An 18,249-nucleotide genomic window follows, 5' to 3' on the forward strand; every position below is an offset into this window, starting at 1 on the left:
CAACTTCTTCAAGCAGTGGTACAGGAAGAAGTTGGTATCATTCAAGAAAAACATGATTTTCATGCAGGACAATGCTCCATCACATGCATCCAACTACTCCACAGCGTGGCTGGCCAGTAAAGGTCTAAAAGAAGAAAAAATAATGACATGGCCCTCTTGTTCACCTGATCTGAAACCCATAGAGAACCTGTGGTCCATCATAAAATGTGAGATCTACAGGGAGGGAAAACAGTACACCTCTCGGAACAGTGTCTGGGAGGCTGTGGTGGCTGCTGCACGCAATGTTGATTGAAAACAGATCAAGCAACTGACAGAATCTATGGATGGAAGGCTGTTGAGTGTCATCATAAAGAAAGGTGACTATATTGATCACTAATTTTTTTTGTTTTTGTTTTTGCATGTCAGAAATGTTTATTTCTAAATTTTGTGCACTGATATTGGTTTACCTGGTGAAAATAAACAAGTGAGATGGGACTAGATTTGGTTTTTATTAAGTTGCCTAATAATTCTGCACAGTAATAGTTACCTGCACAAACAGATATCCTCCTAAGATAGCCAAATCGAAAAAAAGCCCACTCCAACTTCCAAAAATATTAAGTTTGGATATTTATGAGTCTTTTGGGTTAATTGAGAACATAGTTGTTGATCAATAATAAAAATAATCCTCTAAAATACAACTTGCCTAATAATTCTGCACACAATGTAGTAATAGATCCAAAAAAAGGAGATCTGGACCAAAACCTCTGATTACTATGATTCATTATATTGCCTCATTTGCACTCTGCCATGGTTGGTGTTTACTGTGATGAGGTTTCACTGTGATTTTATTCAGACTCTGTGTCATGATTTTTTTTTTCCTCTGTTTATTTTTGTTCTCTATATGTAGCACCCTGAGGATTCGGCTGCTACAGGGGTATTGCACCTCAACCCAGAGGTGTGATATTCCACTCCCGGGTAAGGATGGAGTGTGGAACTGAGCTAGTAGGCTGCATGCACTACACACATCCCATTTCCGGGGAACAGACCGATGGTACTCCCACTAGAGAAATGTGCAGGTACGACAGTGTCTGTTCCTGGCTGGAGTGGGAGGGGGGTGGAACATCCCAGTAGTGTAGGGGCAGATAGGGGGAGCAGCCTGGGTAAAGCTAGGAGCTCATTGGGTGCTGGTCACCTGAGCTCACACATAGAGGGAGTATTTAAGGTGGGAACCATCTTAGATCAGGGTCAGTCTGTGAGACGTCAGTCAGTTGTCAGTCAGTCAGTCTGAGAACCTGAGAAGCAGAGCAGAGGAGAAGAGAGAGAGACCCAGAGGCGCAGAGGGGACCCCAAGAGCCCATAAGAGAGCAAATAGGGTGAAGGGTCGGCAACAGGGTACCGGATCCCAAGCTGGCAGAGGCTACAGCACACCTTAGCCAGGAACCGGAGGTCGTGGGCAGGATCTGCCACGATCACCCACTAAATCCACCCGGAAGGCAGACCAAGAATAGGGTCAGGGAGCCCAGAGGAGGCTTGACCAACAAGAGGCCCGAGGGAGCCGGACTTAGGTGGATCCCTGGTGGGAACGGCCAGAAGAAGGGAGAGACAGAAAGGAGCTCAGGACCACACTCCGGAGTTGCCTGGGAGTTGACCGAGTCCAGGACCTGGTGGACGCAGCACGGCTTGGGTGGTCACTGCTGTACACAGTGACCCGAGCAACACCAGTAAGTAAAACCCTGGAACTGCATTTTATGCCTCTGAGTCTCCTTGCTGCACCTTCACAACCACCATCCTCCACGGCTGACCCCCTGAGGCTATACCCCTCCCGTTGGGGGTTATACTACCTAAGCTGCACTCACATCATCAGCCTCAGTGGACTCTGCTGCAGCGGCGGCCGTATTGACCGCAAATCAACGGGTGGCGTAGTCGACACAAAAGAACATCTAGTAACATCATAAGGACTGCCACACACTGAGCTTGACACCCTGGGCACGGACCGGGTCACAGCCACTCGGAGACTACAACCCCCATCTGATCCGGCTCCGGGTATCCCCAACAACACTGGCCCAGGGGGCGCGTCAACTTTGGCGTAGTCGGCAGGATAACGTGCCCGCAACAACCGGGTACTGCGTGCCTGAAGAAAAGTTCATCGTTACCTTAAAAAGAAGTCTCCTGCCGGTTCCGGAGGGTCCCCACCATCGGGCCCCATCACAGGTCGTTTCCCGCCGGTTGTCCGCCATTTGCAGCTTTTTCCCGCCATCCATGGAGTTTCCCGCCACTGGGAGACGATTCCCGCCATTTCCAAAGATTTCCCGCCTTGGAAGAGCGGACGCCATTATGGGCGTGCCAGAGGGTGGCAAGAGGCCACCTCCCATCGTGGGCCAGGTCGAAGAATGGCGCCAAAAGCGGAAACCGCGCCCACCAACAGAGACTGTGATGCTGGAAGTGTCCATCAGCGTAAGAGAACTGCCCCTGGAACTGACAATCACAAAGTTGCCCCGGGACCACCCTCAATGTGGGCGGAGACAGAAGAAGAGAACAAAGATGGGTGTCGCCTGGAGGAGTCTGGAGAGAGCGCACCCGGAGACAAGACGTCTGGAAGAGAGTCCAGAGAGAGCCTACCCGGAGATGGAGGGAGAGTCAGGCAGCACCGACCCGAGCAACACCAGTAAGTAAAACCCTGGAACTGCATTTTATGCCTCTGAGTCTCCTTGCTGCACCTTCACAACCACCATCCTCCACGGCTGACCCCCTGAGGCTATACCCCTCCCGTTGGGGGTTATACTACCTAAGCTGCACTCACATCATCAGCCTCAGTGGACTCTGCTGCAGCGGCGGCCGTATTGACCGCAAATCAACGGGTGGCGTAGTCGACACAAAAGAACATCTAGTAACATCATAAGGACTGCCACACACTGAGCTTGACACCCTGGGCACGGACCGGGTCACAGCCACTCGGAGACTACAACCCCCATCTGATCCGGCTCCGGGTATCCCCAACAACACTGGCCCAGGGGGCGCGTCATATAATTACCGTAGTTTATGCTCCGTCACTACCCTCTTGCTTTAATTCTCTAAACACTTTCATTTTGTCATTTATTTTGCCCCTTACAACTCTATTTAGCCATAGGGGTTTCCTTCTATATCTAGCCTGTTTATTTCCATAGGGTACATATTGTGCACAGGTCCTATTCAGGATGCTTATAAAAGTGTCCCACTTGCTTGGTGTACATTGATTTTCAAGGACGTTGTCCCAGTTTATGGCACTGAGCTTATGCCATAGCTATTGGAAATTCGCTTTCATGAAATTTAGGCCTCGCTCCCACTTGCTTTTAAATTGGTCTAATGCAATGCGAGAAAAAAAATCGCATTACACTTGCACCAATGTTATAAAATGAGGCAGTGCTCATCTGCAATTTTTTTCTCAACTTTAATCGTACTGAGGAAAAAATGACAGCATACTGCGATTGACTGCGTATATCAGATGGCACTCGCCAATGCAAGTCTATGGGTGCGAGAAAAAAATCTCAAAAAAGACCCAACATTTCATAAGCCTAGTACAGTAAATTCACAGTCAGAACCGTCAGAATAGATAGATAGCTAGATGGCACTAAAGGGTGTTTAGCCTTATTTAAACTATTAAACTATTTAACTATTAAATAAATTAATTAATTAAAAACATATTTTGGCTTCCCCCCTATTTTCGAGAACCAGCAAAGGTAAAGCAGACAGCTATGGGCTTATATTATCAGGCTGGGAAGGTCTCTGTTATTGGGCCCTTGTCAGTCTAAAAATACAAGCCCGCAGCCACCGCAAAATTGGCGCATCACATTAGATGCGCCAATTATGGTGCCTTGCCCAGCTATTCCCGAATGACCTGATGTGGTGGCCATCAGGTAATGGTAGTTGGGGTGTTTATCAGACACCCCCATTACTAACCCGGTAATAAAAAATAAAAACACACAGAAAAAAATACTTTACTTGAATAAAGACTCCCCCACTCTATCCCTCATTCACCAATTTATTGAAAAAAAAAAACCTATGCAGGTTCGCCGTTGTTCATCAAGTCCGATGTAGTCCAGAAATGGATAGCTGAAAAACATAAAAAGACAGAAACAAAAACAAGAGACAGTCCCTCATTTACCAACTTATAACCCAAAATGTTTCCACGAAGCTCCGATGTAGTCCACGTTTCTCGAATCTGGTTCCGGTCAGTGTTAATAGAAAGTCCTGCTTTTCACAGTAGCTGAGAATTGACATCAACGCTCATCATCGACCTCGCAGTGCACAGAGAGACCCAGTGACTCTGATGAGCGTTGTAGTCACTAGTGATGAGCGAGTATGATTTGTTAACCCTTTCGCCGAGTATGCTCGGGCGAGCACCGAGTAGTTACAGCTGCTCGGTGTTCCTGTGTGCATGATTTGCGACTGTTTGACAGCTTTAATACATGTTAGGAATGTCTATTTCTTACACAGGGTCTTGAAGTGGAAGACGAGGTGGTGGATGATATAGTAACTGACCCAACCTGGCAGGAGGACATGCAGAGCGAGGACAGCAGCACACAGGGGGAGGGAGGCAGAGCTCCCCAACAGGCAGGAAGAAGCAGTGTGGGGGCCGCAGACAGAAGGAGGGCATCCATTCCCCGTAACACCAACCTGACGGAAGTTACCAGTACAAATGTTAGGTCTTCCCGAGTCTGGTTGTTTTTTAAAGACTCTGCCTATAACCCCAAAAAGGCCATTTGCACCACTTGCCAGGCCAGCATCAGCAGGGGTAGCAAAACTACCAGCCTGACCACCACCACCATGATCAGGCACATGGCAGCAAAGCACCCGACTTTGTGGGCCGAACCCCAGGGTCCAGGAACAGTGTCTGCGGGTGACACCACTTCTTCCACTGTTGTGCTAATCCCGTCCATAGTTCATGCAAAGATGCCTCCGGCCCGCACCTGTCGTTGCACACTCTCAAGTAGCACCATCAGCAAGCATGTCCTTGTCCCAGAGCAGCGTTCAGTTGTCCATACCTTAGTCCTTGGAATGCAAGCGCAAATACGCAGCCAATGCCCCACAGGCCACACTACTAAATTCACACATTTCGCGACTGCTTTAGCTCGAAATGTTGCCTTTTAGGCTTGTGGAGATGGAAGCTTTCCGCAACCTGATGGCGGTGGCCGTCCCTCGGTACTCGGTCCCCAGCCGACAATATTTCTCCCAGTGTGCCGTCCCCGCATTACACAAGCACATGTCCCACAATATTAGCTGTGCCCTCAACAATGCAGTTATAGGGAAAGTCCACCTAAACATGGACATGTGGACAAGTGCTTGTAGGAAAGGACAGTATATCTCGCTGATGGCACACTGGGTTAACATAGTGGAAGCCAGGACACAGTCGGACCTTGGGATGGAACACATCCTCCTGACGCCGAGGATTGCGGGCCCTAGGTCAATCAGGGTTGCCCCCACAGTCTACAGCTCCTGCACTTCATCCTCCTCAGCCTCCTCCTCCTCTTCAGGCTCCATCTCCGAAATTACCACATCAATCATCAGCTAGAAGCACTGCAGCACTGCCTCGGCCAAGCGGCAACAAGCTGTGCTGAAGCTAATATGCTTAGGTGACAAACTGCACAATGCTAAAGAGTTGTGGACAGCTCTGAAAGAGCAGGCAGATCTGTGGCTGACACTGCGGAACATACAGCCAGGCATGGTCGTGTGTGACAATGGCCGGAACCTGGTGGTGGCTCTGAGGCGAGGTGAGCTCACACATGTACCATGCCTGGCCCATGTGCTTAACCTCGTGGTTCAGCGATTTCTCAAAAATCTGCTTGTTAAAGTATGCCACCTGGGTGCCCATTTTAGAAAGTCAGCCCTTGCCGTACTTCAGCAGCGTTTGCTGCTTCCGGGTCACCGACTGGTGTGTGATGTCCCCACGCATTGGGACTCTACACTGCAGATGTTGGGAAGGATTTGTGAGCAGAAGAGGGCAGTTGTTGACTACCAGCATCAACAAGGTCATTGGTATTCAGTTTAAACTCCATACATAAGACCTCAGGAGTAGACATGGATGTCAGACATCTGTACCATCCTCCAAAACTTTGAGGACTCCACCAAAATGATGAGAGGCGATGACGCCATAATTAGCATCACCATCCTGCTTCTCTGTCTTCTGAAACGCTCTCCGCTCACAATCAAAGAGGATGCATTGCAGGCGAAGCATGATGAGATGGAGCAAGGAAACATACAGGGTTATTATACATAGCCCAGTCTCATCTCATCCCAACATGGATTGGGTGACAATAAGGAAGAGGAGGAGGAGGAAGAACACAAGCTAGTTTCATGCACTATAGACGGTACTACACAACTGTCCAAGGGGCATTGGAGTGCCTCCCAATTTTTGGCAGCCCTTGCATTCACTGCATAGGCCAACACTATGGGAGACCCACGTCCTAATAATGGGAACATTTTTTCATGAGGCCCTCTACGCCTCTTTCAAGGGGCATTGAAGTGCCTCACAATTTCTGGCAGTCTTTGCATTCACTGCATAGGCCAACACTATGGGAGACCCACTTCCTAATAATGGGAACATTTTATCATGAGGCCCTCTACGTCTCTTCCAAGGGGCATTGGAGTCCTTCCAAATTTTTGGCAACCCTTGCATTCACTGCATAGGCAAACACAATGGGAGACCCACTTCCTAATAATGGGAACATTGTTTTCAGGAGGCCCTCTGACCTCCACGTCTCTTCCAAGGGGTATTGGAGTGCCTCCAAATTTTTGGCAACCCTTGCATTCACTGTATAGGCAAACATAATGGGAGACCAACTTCTTAATAATTGGAACTTTTTTTTTCAGGAGGCCCTCCTCTACGTCTCTTCCAAGGGGCATTGGAGTAGGTCCAAATTTTTGGCAGCGCTTGCATTCACTGCATAGGCAAACAGTATGAGAGACCCACTTCTTAATACTGGGAACATTATTTTCAGGAGGCCCTCCTCTAAGTCTCTTCAAAGGGGTATTGGGGTGCATCCAAATATTCAAACTGGTATTGGGGTGCCTTCAAATTTTGGGCAGCCCTGTCACTCACTGCATACTCAATAACAGTATAGGAGACCCACTCTTTAGTAATGGGAACAACAAAGCATAGTTGGCTGATGGCTCTCTAACAATAGTGAGGGCCCTTTAAGAATAGTAAAGGCCGCCTGATGGCCCTATAAAAATAGGCTTTGTGACTTTCAGAGTCCCTCCTTCATAAATGAAACAGGATGTGTCTGATCATGTCTTACACACCACATGGCCAGATAAGTTTGTAAAATGATAAAATTACATTTCCCGGTGAATGCATTTGTCACAATTGAAAGCAATGCAAAAATGCAAAAACACATCAAAAACGCTATATGTGAACATAGCCCAAGGTGTGGAGGAGTGTTTTTGATTTTGGTTATTTATTTTGCCTTTTATACAAGTCATATGTGGGGAAAATCCATTGTTTGGGCGCACGGCAGGGTTCAGAAGGAAAGGAGCACTGGTGACATGCCCGAGTCCCCGCCCCGCATGTTTCATGGTTGTTAGACACCCAAAAAAAAACATGTGAGCATTGCTCGTGCATGGCAGGCAATCCCCGTGAGGTTTTGGCTGTATAACAGCCTCGAAACATATGGGACGGAGACTCAAGCATGTCACAAAAGCACCGGCGATACTCGGTGCTTATCCGAGTACCCGATGCAAACTCAAGTAGCGAGCACTTGGGCTCATCACTAGTCGCCATATCGTCATCATTTTTTTTCTTTACTTTTGAAAAAATCCCAACCCCAACACAACCCTAACCCCAACCTTAGCATATCCCCACCCCCAGCACAACTCCAACCCTAGCACAACCCTAACCCTAGAGTTTATTTTTTACGCCGTTCCTCGTGCGGTATAAGTGATTAGACGACTTAATTCTTCAGGTTTTTATGTTTGGCAGCTGTCACACTCTAAAAAACGCTTTTTTTTGCAAAGACTAGTTTTTGCAATCATTTTTCCATATTTCGGCCGACAGAGTCATATAAGGGCTTGTTTTTTGCAGGACAAATTGACGTTTTTATTTTTTATGATTTTTGGCAAATGACATTTTTTGATCGCTTTCTATTCCGATTTTTGGAAGGAGAATAAACAAAAATCAACAATTCAGGAATTTTTTTTTTTTTTAATGCCTTTTCGCGTGTGGTAAAATTGACAAGGTAGCTTTATTCTTCAGGTCACTACGTTTACAGCGATACCACATTTATATTGTTTTTTTATGTTTTGGTGCTTTTACACAATAAAAACTGTTTTATAGAAAAATATTTTTTTTGTATCACTTTATTCTGAGAGCTATAACTTTTTTATGTTTCCGCTGACGGAGCTGTATAGCGGCTTGTTTTTTGCGGGACAAGATGATTTTTTGTTTGGCGGTATGATGATAAAGCATCGTTTTTTGCCTTGTTTTTCATTTATTTCTTTTACCGTGTTCACTAAAGGGGTTAACTAGTGGGACAGTTTTATAGGTCAGGTTGTTCCGGACATGGAGATACCAAATATGTGTACTTTTATTGTTTTTGTTTTTTTGTTTTTCATAATAATATTTATTTAGGGGTACAGTATATTTTTATTTTTTTGGATTCTTTTTTCATTTTTATATTTTTCCACTTTCTGCAGCAGCATCTATTGTATATGCTATGCAGGCTGTCAGCCCTGCATAGACACAGGTTACTTTTGATCATGCACTGCGCATAATCAAAGTAACTTCCTGATGCCTGGTGACCCGGATGTCATCATGACGACATCCGGGTCACCATGGCAACGATCGGGACCCTGTGCTCACAGTGCAGAGTCCCGATTCATAGTAAGAGGGGCGCGCTTACCTCCCCTTGCTCCCGGAATGCTGCGATCAACTTTGATCGCAGCATTTTGGGGGGTTAATGTGCCGGGAGTGGTGCGGCACCGCTCCTGGCACATAGTACCGGGTGTCAGCTGTGAGAATCAGCTGACACCCTGCAACGATCGCCCCGCACAGCTTCTGTGCGGGCGCTATCACATTGTGCGTAATAGTACGTACCTGGTCCAATAGGCCCAGGGCAGAGAGACGTACTATTACTGACAATTAAATTCTTTTCTTTCTGCTGCAGATCTACCAGTTCTCTGAGCACTGAGCTCTGTTTAATCCCACACACCACTGATTGGCAGCTTTCTGTGTGCATTGTGTGTGCATAAGCAGAAAGCTGCTATTCAGTGGGTGGGCAGGGTTGGACTATCTAGCAGCAGGTTTACTAGTCCTCTAGGGATCATTTCTGTGATTTTATTAAAACTACAGCAAGCAGCCCAGTAAATGATACATCACTGTAATCATTGTCTCTGCTCTTATATTTTGCTGCTCTTATAGTTAGTAAAAACCTGGTGACAGATTCCCTTTAGCATACTATAGACCAACAGACAAGTTTCACAATAGAAATAAATAGAAAAAGTATTTCAAGCATTTTTAAGCAATGTGTCATGCATTTTTTAAGTGAACCCACTCCAAAAACACTTCAAAAGAAACTCAAAGTGCACTTACCCTAACGTTAAGTACCCACAATGAATTTTTGGTGAATTTTTGATGCTGCATATTTTCAATTTCTCTTACAAGTACACTGAGTTTTCAGTGATGATCTTCCCTATAGAATTGAATTAGATTTAAAAAATCCACATGCGGTAAAAAACGCACGTTTCCCCTGAAGATACGTACCAAAAAGCAAGTAATCCACACAAGACTGTATGAGTAAAGTTTAGTCAGAGCCAAATACCCAGAAGTGTAAAAAACAAAGCAGCTGTCACGCAAGGTGTGGGAAAGACTTAGTGCAACACAAAGGGAAGAGGGAAAGGGAGCCCAGACCCTAGGGAAAGGGGGAAAGTGGAGAGGTCCTAGGTTGATCTAGCATCACCCTGTCTCCCCTAACGTCCCTGTATTGGCTTTTCACCAATCGCCGCACGCATGCCTCACCCTGTCTTTACCTGGCGTATGGCTAAGGCTAGAGAAGGGAGGAGATGAGCGCTAGTCGATCTCCACTAAACACTATAGACAACAAGGATGGACAAACAGAGGGAAATTGCTTAGCTTTAGACGAATCCAGACAAATGCGCACACGTCCTCAAGCTCCAGAGAGGACGAAGTACTGCTCTTGCTAAAGCCTTCACGTGTATTAATGAATATCGCCGGCACATCCCTCTGAAACACAGCAGCTATTTATACACCCAGGCAGGGTGTTAATTAGCCAGAGGGAGGTAGCCGTTGGGTCCGAGCTTCTAAGAAGATGTCTGTAATGCCAAACGTAGCGCTCTCCAGCAACCAACTGCAGGACGACTGTCACCTCTGACACACCCGTGACAGCAGCTTAATTTGAAACATGGATCCAGTTGGATGAAACACGTTAGGTGGGCTGCACTGCTGGAATAAATTGACTCTTCAACAATGATGATGATAATAAGGTTTTTTATCATAACGCGTTTCAATGCCGTACCGATGTCTTTATCAAGTGAAAAAAACAAATGTTACATTTGTTTATTTTCACTTGAATAGGAGAAATGACAAAGGGGTTGGTAGGTAGTCAATAGACCTGCAGCAAATTGGGACAAATACCACTATTTGTCTAAAGATATCCCCCATCAAGGTATCGGTAAAGCATAAATCTAAAAGTAATTTGCGCTGGACTAAAGGACAAAATGAGTCTTGAATTAAAAGTAATAAACAACAATTTATTTAAAAGATTTGTTTAAAATTCCAATATAAGTTAAAATTGTGAGGCTAAAATAGGTAATAGATTGAGGTAGGTGAAATCCTGATTTGCGTGAACGGGGTGCTGTTAATTTACATGCTGGCCGTAGGTAGCGGAGTATCCCAGTAAAACTTGGCCTGAGGATCTTCCCTTAGGGAAAAAGGAAAAAGGAGATAGTGAGGTTTCTTAAATAGGGATATAGGTTTGTGAATAAAATAAAATAAAACAAATAAATACTGCTAAGTTTAAATGAATGGTAGTAGGGGTCAATTCAATATACCTGGGTAGGCCTACAGTCTAGAGTATAAGTAGAGGTGTAATCTGGTTCTGGAGAAGTATATAGTTAGGATGGCTGTTGAGAAAATTAATAATAAATATACTTAATAAGATGAAATGACATAAAGGTAGGGGCAGACAGTAATCGGAGTATAAAGTCAATGACTGGGGCTGATTACCTGAACTGGGGTATCTGATGTGTATTGATACTCATAGTTGGAGGAGGATATAGGGGTCCAGTAGTGTGACCCAGCGGGTATCTCTTGGTTGGACTATTTAGTTGGACCTCAGACTGTAAGGTTACTTCTGGAGGCAGAAATAGGTATGTGAGGTATATAGCTCAAATACACACGTGGTCAAAATTGTTGGTACCCCTCGTTTAATGAAAGAAAAACCCACAATGGTCACAGAAATAACTTGAATCTGACAAAAGGAATAATAAATTAAAATTCTTTGAAAATGAATAAATGAAAGTCAGACATTGCATTTTAACCCTGCTTCCACAGAATTTTTTAAAAAATTAAACTCATGAAATAGGCCTGGACAGAAATGATGATTCTTCTTAACTTAATATTTTGTTGAACAACCTTTTGAGACAATCACTGCAATCAAACGATTCCTGTAACTGTCAATGAGACTTCTGCACCTCTCGACAGGTATTTTGGCTCACTCCTCATGAGCAAACTGCTCCAGTTGTCTCGTGTTTGAAGGTTGCCTTTTCCAGACGGCATGTTTCAGCTCTTTCCAAAGATGCTCAATAGGATTTAGGTCATGGCTCATAGAAGGCCACTTCAGACTAGTCCAATGTTTTCCTCTTAGCCATTGTTGGGTGTGTTTAGCTGTGAGTTTTGGGTCATTATCCTGTTGCAAGACCCATGAGTTGCGACTGAGACCAAGCTTTCTGACACTGGGCAGCACATTTCTCTCTAGAATCCCTTGATAGTCTTGAGATTTCATTGTACCCTGCACAGATTCAAGACACCCTGTGCCAGATGCAGCAAAGCAGCCCCAGAACATAACAGAGCCTCCTCTATTTTTCACAGTAGGGACATTTTTCTTGATATGCTTCATTTTTCTTTCTGTGAACATACAGCTAATATGCCTTGCGAAAAACTTCCATTTTTGTTTCATCTGTCCATAGGACATTTTCCTAGAAGCTTTGTGGCTAGTCAACATATAGTTTGGCAAATTCCAGTCTGGCTTTTTTATGATTTTTTTTTAACAATGGTGTTCTCCTTGGTTGTCTCCCATGAAGTCCACTTTGGATCAAACAATTGCGGATGGTGTGATCTGACACTGATGTTCCTTGAAGTTCACCTTTAATCTCTTTAGAAGTTATCGTATTATCCGCCTCTTGATTTGTCATCAATTTTCCTCCTGCTGTCATGTCCAGGGAGGTTGGCTACAGTCCCATGGATCTTAAATTTCGGAATAATATGTGCAAATGTAGTCACAGGAACATCAAGCTGCTTGGAGATGGTCTTATAACCTTTACCTTTAACATGCTTGACAATAATTTTCTTTCTAATCTCCTGAGACAACTCTTTCCTTTGCTTCCTCTGGTCCATGTTGAGTGTGGTACACACCATGTCACCAAACAGCACAGTTAGTATATGTAGTCCTATATACAGGCCCACTGACTAATTACAAGGTTGTAGACACCTGTGATGCTAATTAATGGACACAACTTGATTTAACATGTCCCTTTTGTCACATTATTTTCAGGGGTACCATCATTTCTGTCCAGGCCTATTTCATGAGTTTAATTTTTTTTTTAATTTTGTGGAAGCAGGGTTGAAAAGCAATGACTGACTTTTATTTGTTCATTTTCATAGATTTTAAATTTATTATTACTTTTGTCAGATTCAAGTTATTTCTGTGACCATTGTGGGTTTTTCTTTCATTAATCGAGGGGTACCAACAATTTTGACCACGTGTGTATAGCCTGCTAATAAATAGAGTTAGTAACAAGGGTGCGCATAAATAAGGTAGCTGCTAATGACGGATGCAATGCCTCTTTAAACTAATGCTTATCAAGGCTTAAGTTTAAATTAATTGCCACCCATGGTGGTGGAGAGGGTCCGGTGTGATGAACCAGGGGGAACCTTTTAGTGGCCAAGGCGCAGATTCTTATGAGACTGCCAATACGAACCCAGTAAACTGTTGGTGGGAGCGTAGTAGACTGCTAGGGGAAGCACAGTGAACTAAGTGATCACTGGGGAGAAAGAAGAAGATTAGTGAATAGGTAGCTAGGGTGAGCTACAGCAATGTAAACCTGCAGGCAGAGTGCTATTCAACTTATGGCAAAAGGCAACCATTTTAGTAAAGGTAGATTTCAGATGTCCCCTCAGGGTTTTTGCCTTTACTGGTGTGTAGCAGGCATGCGGCGCTCCTGCAGGGGATTGCGGGTTTTCAGTGCAGATGCTGCATATGCCGGTATAAGTGCAGGCAATTTCAGGGTCCTCTAGGTGGAGGACTTTTATCTCTTCTTAGTAGATGTGTGCAAAGGGTAGGCGGTCTCCTACAGGGAGGGCACTGGAGCGGTGTCAGCGTGGTCCGACAGGGAATCCCTGATGAAGAAAACCGCCGTTGGATTGATTGGCCCTCCTACTGATCCTTACCAAGCTAGTCACGTGATCCGCATGTGACTGTGACGTCACGGAAGGTCCTGCCAGCAACTGCGCAAAGACCTTTAGGAGCACGAGTCACCGGCCGGGACTTTGCTCCACCACCGTACCACGCTGACACGTAAACTAAACAGCACCCCGTTCACCCAAATCAGGATTTTACCTACCTCAATGTATTACCTGCCTATTTTAGCCTCACAATTTTAACTTATATCGGAATTTAAAAAAAAAACTTTTAAATAAATTGTTGTTTATTATTTTTAATTCAAGACTCATTTTGTCCTTTAGTCCAGCGTAAATTACTGTGATAAAAAACCTTATTATCATCATAGTTGTTGAAGAATCAATTTACTCCAGCAGTGCAGCCCACCTAACGTGTTTCCCCCAAGTGGATCGATTATTTCCTGCATGATTTATCCACCAGCCACGGAGCAGTAGCAGCTGTTTGTCTTCATGTCTACATAGGGGTTGTGCCTATGACAACTCCACCAGGTGAGTGTAACCAGTGTTAGGCCATGGCCCCACTATCAGTATTTGGTCAGTATTCGGTCAGTAATTTTACTCAGGAGTGGAAGCCTGATAGTGGGGCCATGGCCTAACTCTCCTACTCTCCCTCCATAGAGTATGACACTATTGTTCCCCACATCTAGAGTTATTAATTTAAAACAAGACACATCAAAAAGAGAAAAGCCTCAGCATCTAAAAATGCGATAAAAACACATGGAAAAAAAGAAATGAAAAAATGAAAGAAATCTACCATAACTTGAAAAATAGGTGCAGAATTGATGCAGAAAATCTGCAACATCAAAACTTCAACAAAAACTCATTGAGTGAACGTACCCTAAAAGCTAATTGTAGTGTAAGGCCACAGCAGTGCAAGTGAACTGAGTTTTGAGGTTATTTGGGAGAGAGACAAGGCAGCTACGAGATGTAAATTCACAATGGCTCTCACTGTTCTCAGCTTACAGGTATTTGACTTATTCTACGGCTGTCACTCATATGTGATTACAGGTATTTCAAATATGCAGCGCCAGCAGAAAATCATGTAAGTTGCCACTTTGTGTTTTAACCTTTAACCTAATGGTTATTTTACCCTAAATAGTGGAGTTCATTTTTGATGATATAGTCAGAACTCAGGACTGATAAGATAGTTAATAATAATGCAAACCATAATAATGCTCAGGGCGCCGAAAAGACACATAAAATAATTGCTTGCTTAACCACTTAGCAAAACAGCCAGCATACATGTATGGCGGCCGTGCACTCTCACTATATGTGGTGTTGATGTCACATTGACAGCACTGCTGTCAATCATTGAGCTCATGACTTATGCCATCTACATCGTTTGAGACACTTAGCTCAGTGATAGGATGCAACTCTGTCTTCATGACATCACCGCTGCAGCCAATCAAAATGGACTGGTGGACTAATGTAGTGGTAAAGAAGCAGCACAAAAGTCAGGGAGGTTAAGTAAAGATCAGCTTGTTATTTTACACATTGCTGAGCCTGTGGGCTAAAGATAGTTAGAAAAGGACAACCGCTTTACTAGGTTAATAAGGATAACTATATATTGATGTAAATGATGATATACTGAACATATACTCCTGCCTCCTGAGCAAAAAAGGTCATATTTTTTCTGATTCTCAATTCTCTGAAAGATATGCGTCACAGTGCAGGCTGAAATGAGGGGTAAAAAATAGTTTTTTATGGTTTTGTTTCTTTTTCATTTTTAGGGTACATGAAGACAACTTTGGGCTGCTGAACACACATCACATTCAGTTTCCTCTCCTGCCTCGCACTGATAAGAGAAATACAGTAAATGTCAAGAAGCGAAAGAGAAGTTATAAACTGCTTCAAATTTCTCTCCATGACAGCCAGCTGAACATGCTGTGATCAAACACGATGGGCACAAAGCTTTATGAATGCTGAGACTGATTATTAATATAGCAGTCATGTTGGTCTGACACTGCCTTGCCCTCTAAGTTTGGACTATAAGTTGTCGTTTAGCAAGATTTTTATTACAGGCCAAAAAATACTGTAAGTTGCAAAGTGAAGAAACATTATAGAATAGAGCAGAAAACACATAATTAATATGGCCATTTTTTTTCTACAGTCTGGGTGTCATGAATTCAGGGCTGAGTGTCTAAATCCATTCTACAGTGTCTGTCCCAAAACAGATACCGGCTACCAGGAATTCAAGAATCATAGTACTACAAACTAATGCTTATACAACTCTGTACATGGCAAAGGACCAATATTTCTAAATTTGAACAAAATAGTTGAAAGCAGTACATGAGAATGTAAGGGCGAGTTCACACGTGGCAGATTTGTTGAAGAAGTTAAACTGAAAAACCTATTATATTTTGAATTGGGTTGCTTCTGTGAATAGAGTGTGAATGGGATGGGATAGAAGCAGAAATTATGCAGCAAATCTACCACTTGTGACCTCACCCTAAGAAGTCCATCTTACCAGCTCAGAGGTTCTTGCAGCACAGAATGTCTCTTCTCCAAGTGTCAAATGAACCAAAATTTATAGTGCCTTTAAATTCCAGTGAAGTGATCTCTAATCTAAACTCTCCAATCAGATGCCTGTATAATCATAAGGTATGTGGGTTACAACAATACAAAACACTAATATTTATCTTGCTGCCAAGATGATGTATTGTAATCTGAGATTAATTTACTGGGAAAAAGCCAAGTGCAGCCCCTTAGGGAATGAATGGATCAGTGGTTGAGTCATACATGCCGCTCCTTACTAATGGGGATAAAGCTCCACATTCTGCAGATCGGTGCAGGTCCCAGCAGTCGTCCCCCACCAATCAATAATTTATCACTTATCCTTTAGTCACGTTCACACATTCAGTATTTGGTCAATATTTTACATCAGTACGTGTAAGCCAAAACCAGGAGTGGAACAATTAGAGGAAAAGTATAATAGAAACACATCATCACTTCTGCATTTATCACCCACTCCTGGTTTTGGCTTACAAATACTGATGTGAAATACTGACCAGATACTGAATGTGTGAACATTGCCTTAGGATAGGATACTTGTTTTCACTGTAGAATACCTATAAGTGCATACTTGCTACTGTGTAATAGTCACAGGATAAGGCGGGGTTAAACATCCAAGTATTTCATCTCTATTGGAAATCAAGAATCTTCCCCTTATTGATATCAAAGAGAACAAATGGCCGCCATAAACAGCACAATCCACTATACCAAGACCAATACCACATTCAAGGGAGAAATACCACCACACCGTGACTGGACTACATCTTACCACCACATAGTGACCGAATAATACCATAGACAAGGAACAAATACTGCCACACCATGACCAGATCACATATTACCACCATATAGTGCTCTCTCATTATTCTGGCATTTGGCAGATATTAAAAATTATGGTAATCCTAATTGACCTTGTCAGGGAAATATTGAGGAATATTGAAAGTCTGACATAGATATTGAGCATTTCTCACAAGCCTCTCTTCACCCCCTCACGTATCCATCTTTTGAGAGCTGACAGTCCAGAGCCGACAATCTACAGTGTCTTCCTGCAAATTATCACCCACAGCCAAAATAGCTTACACAAACAAATGCCAGCCGAGAAGTGTTATAACTTAGTTGAACTCTGGCCCTGGCAGACACAGGGGGTAATAAGTGGCAGAATTGCAGTAATTTGCGTGTAACTGTGGGAGCTTGCTTCCAGAGCTTCAAAAAGAAAATCTCCAGACACTTCGACTCCGATATGAAATATGGAATAACTGATGTTGCATAATTCTGATGATAATGGGACCCATATTTTTAGGGATAGGACCAGCTAGGGAATGATAGGGATATTTTTCTGTTGCTGAAAAACGCTACATAGAGTTGTAGCGCAAAAACACCAGAATAGCAGGCTGCAACTATGCGATGTGTGGTCTCTAAATGAAGGTAAAATTATAATAGAAAATATATCACTTTTGGGCTTCTGTGTTCAACGCGCGATGAGTTATCCCAAAAAACAGGTTTTAATACAAATCTGAAGGGTGGAGCCCAGCCCCTGTGATCACAGGGGGGTGTCTCCCTTCAGCATAAAATAGTGTGTTGAGACTGGAGCTGTGTTCTCTGTCCGGGAGTATATGTCTATCATAGCGGAGGACCCTGTTTGATAACAGTAAGCGGAGCGTCTCCCCTCCACCTATATTGTTTCGTCGCAACAAACTTTATAGTGTAAGTTTCTCTTTTTAATCCTGCTTATTTTATGTAACTGCTTATGTATTTTAATGTCTCCTTTGTAACATCCTTGTATATATTTTTCCTAAACACTGCCTCCCTTTTGGATTAAATATAAAATGTAATAGTTCTGTTTCTTTTGTCCTGTAATTGTTCCCTTACCAGAAGCCATGTACGCTACCAGAATGCAGGCATCCACCCAGGCCTGTATTATATTTCAATTCTGGATCGGGCTATCGTGAAGCTGACAGTGACAGTACGGGGTCGTAAACATGTATTCCATGCATTGGAATCCCGAGGTGTGACGCCATACTCTCACTGATCCCTTGCCTATACCTTAAGATCATGTGCTCGCGATTCCAGACAAAATACTGACAGCGTGACGG

At 43.7% G+C, this 18,249-nt stretch overlaps 1 protein-coding gene across 1 annotated transcript in view; it reads right to left on the reverse strand.

Moving 5' to 3' along the window:
- The window catches only part of LOC141273548 (intelectin-1-like), a 48,149-nt gene extending 31,899 nt beyond the window's left edge, over positions 1-16,250 (reverse strand). Inside the window, exon 1 of the mRNA XM_073685543.1 lies at positions 16,113-16,250. The gene's annotated coding sequence lies outside the window, so the exon portion shown is untranslated. The remainder of the gene's footprint in view (positions 1-16,112) is intronic.
- Between the last annotated feature and the right edge of the window lie 1,999 nt (positions 16,251-18,249).

This window comes from Phyllobates terribilis, unplaced genomic scaffold (genome assembly GCF_046119375.1).
Source record: "Phyllobates terribilis strain yellow unplaced genomic scaffold, ASM4611937v1 Scaffold_5__5_contigs__length_657084704, whole genome shotgun sequence".
Taxonomy (NCBI): Eukaryota; Metazoa; Chordata; class Amphibia; order Anura; family Dendrobatidae; genus Phyllobates; species Phyllobates terribilis.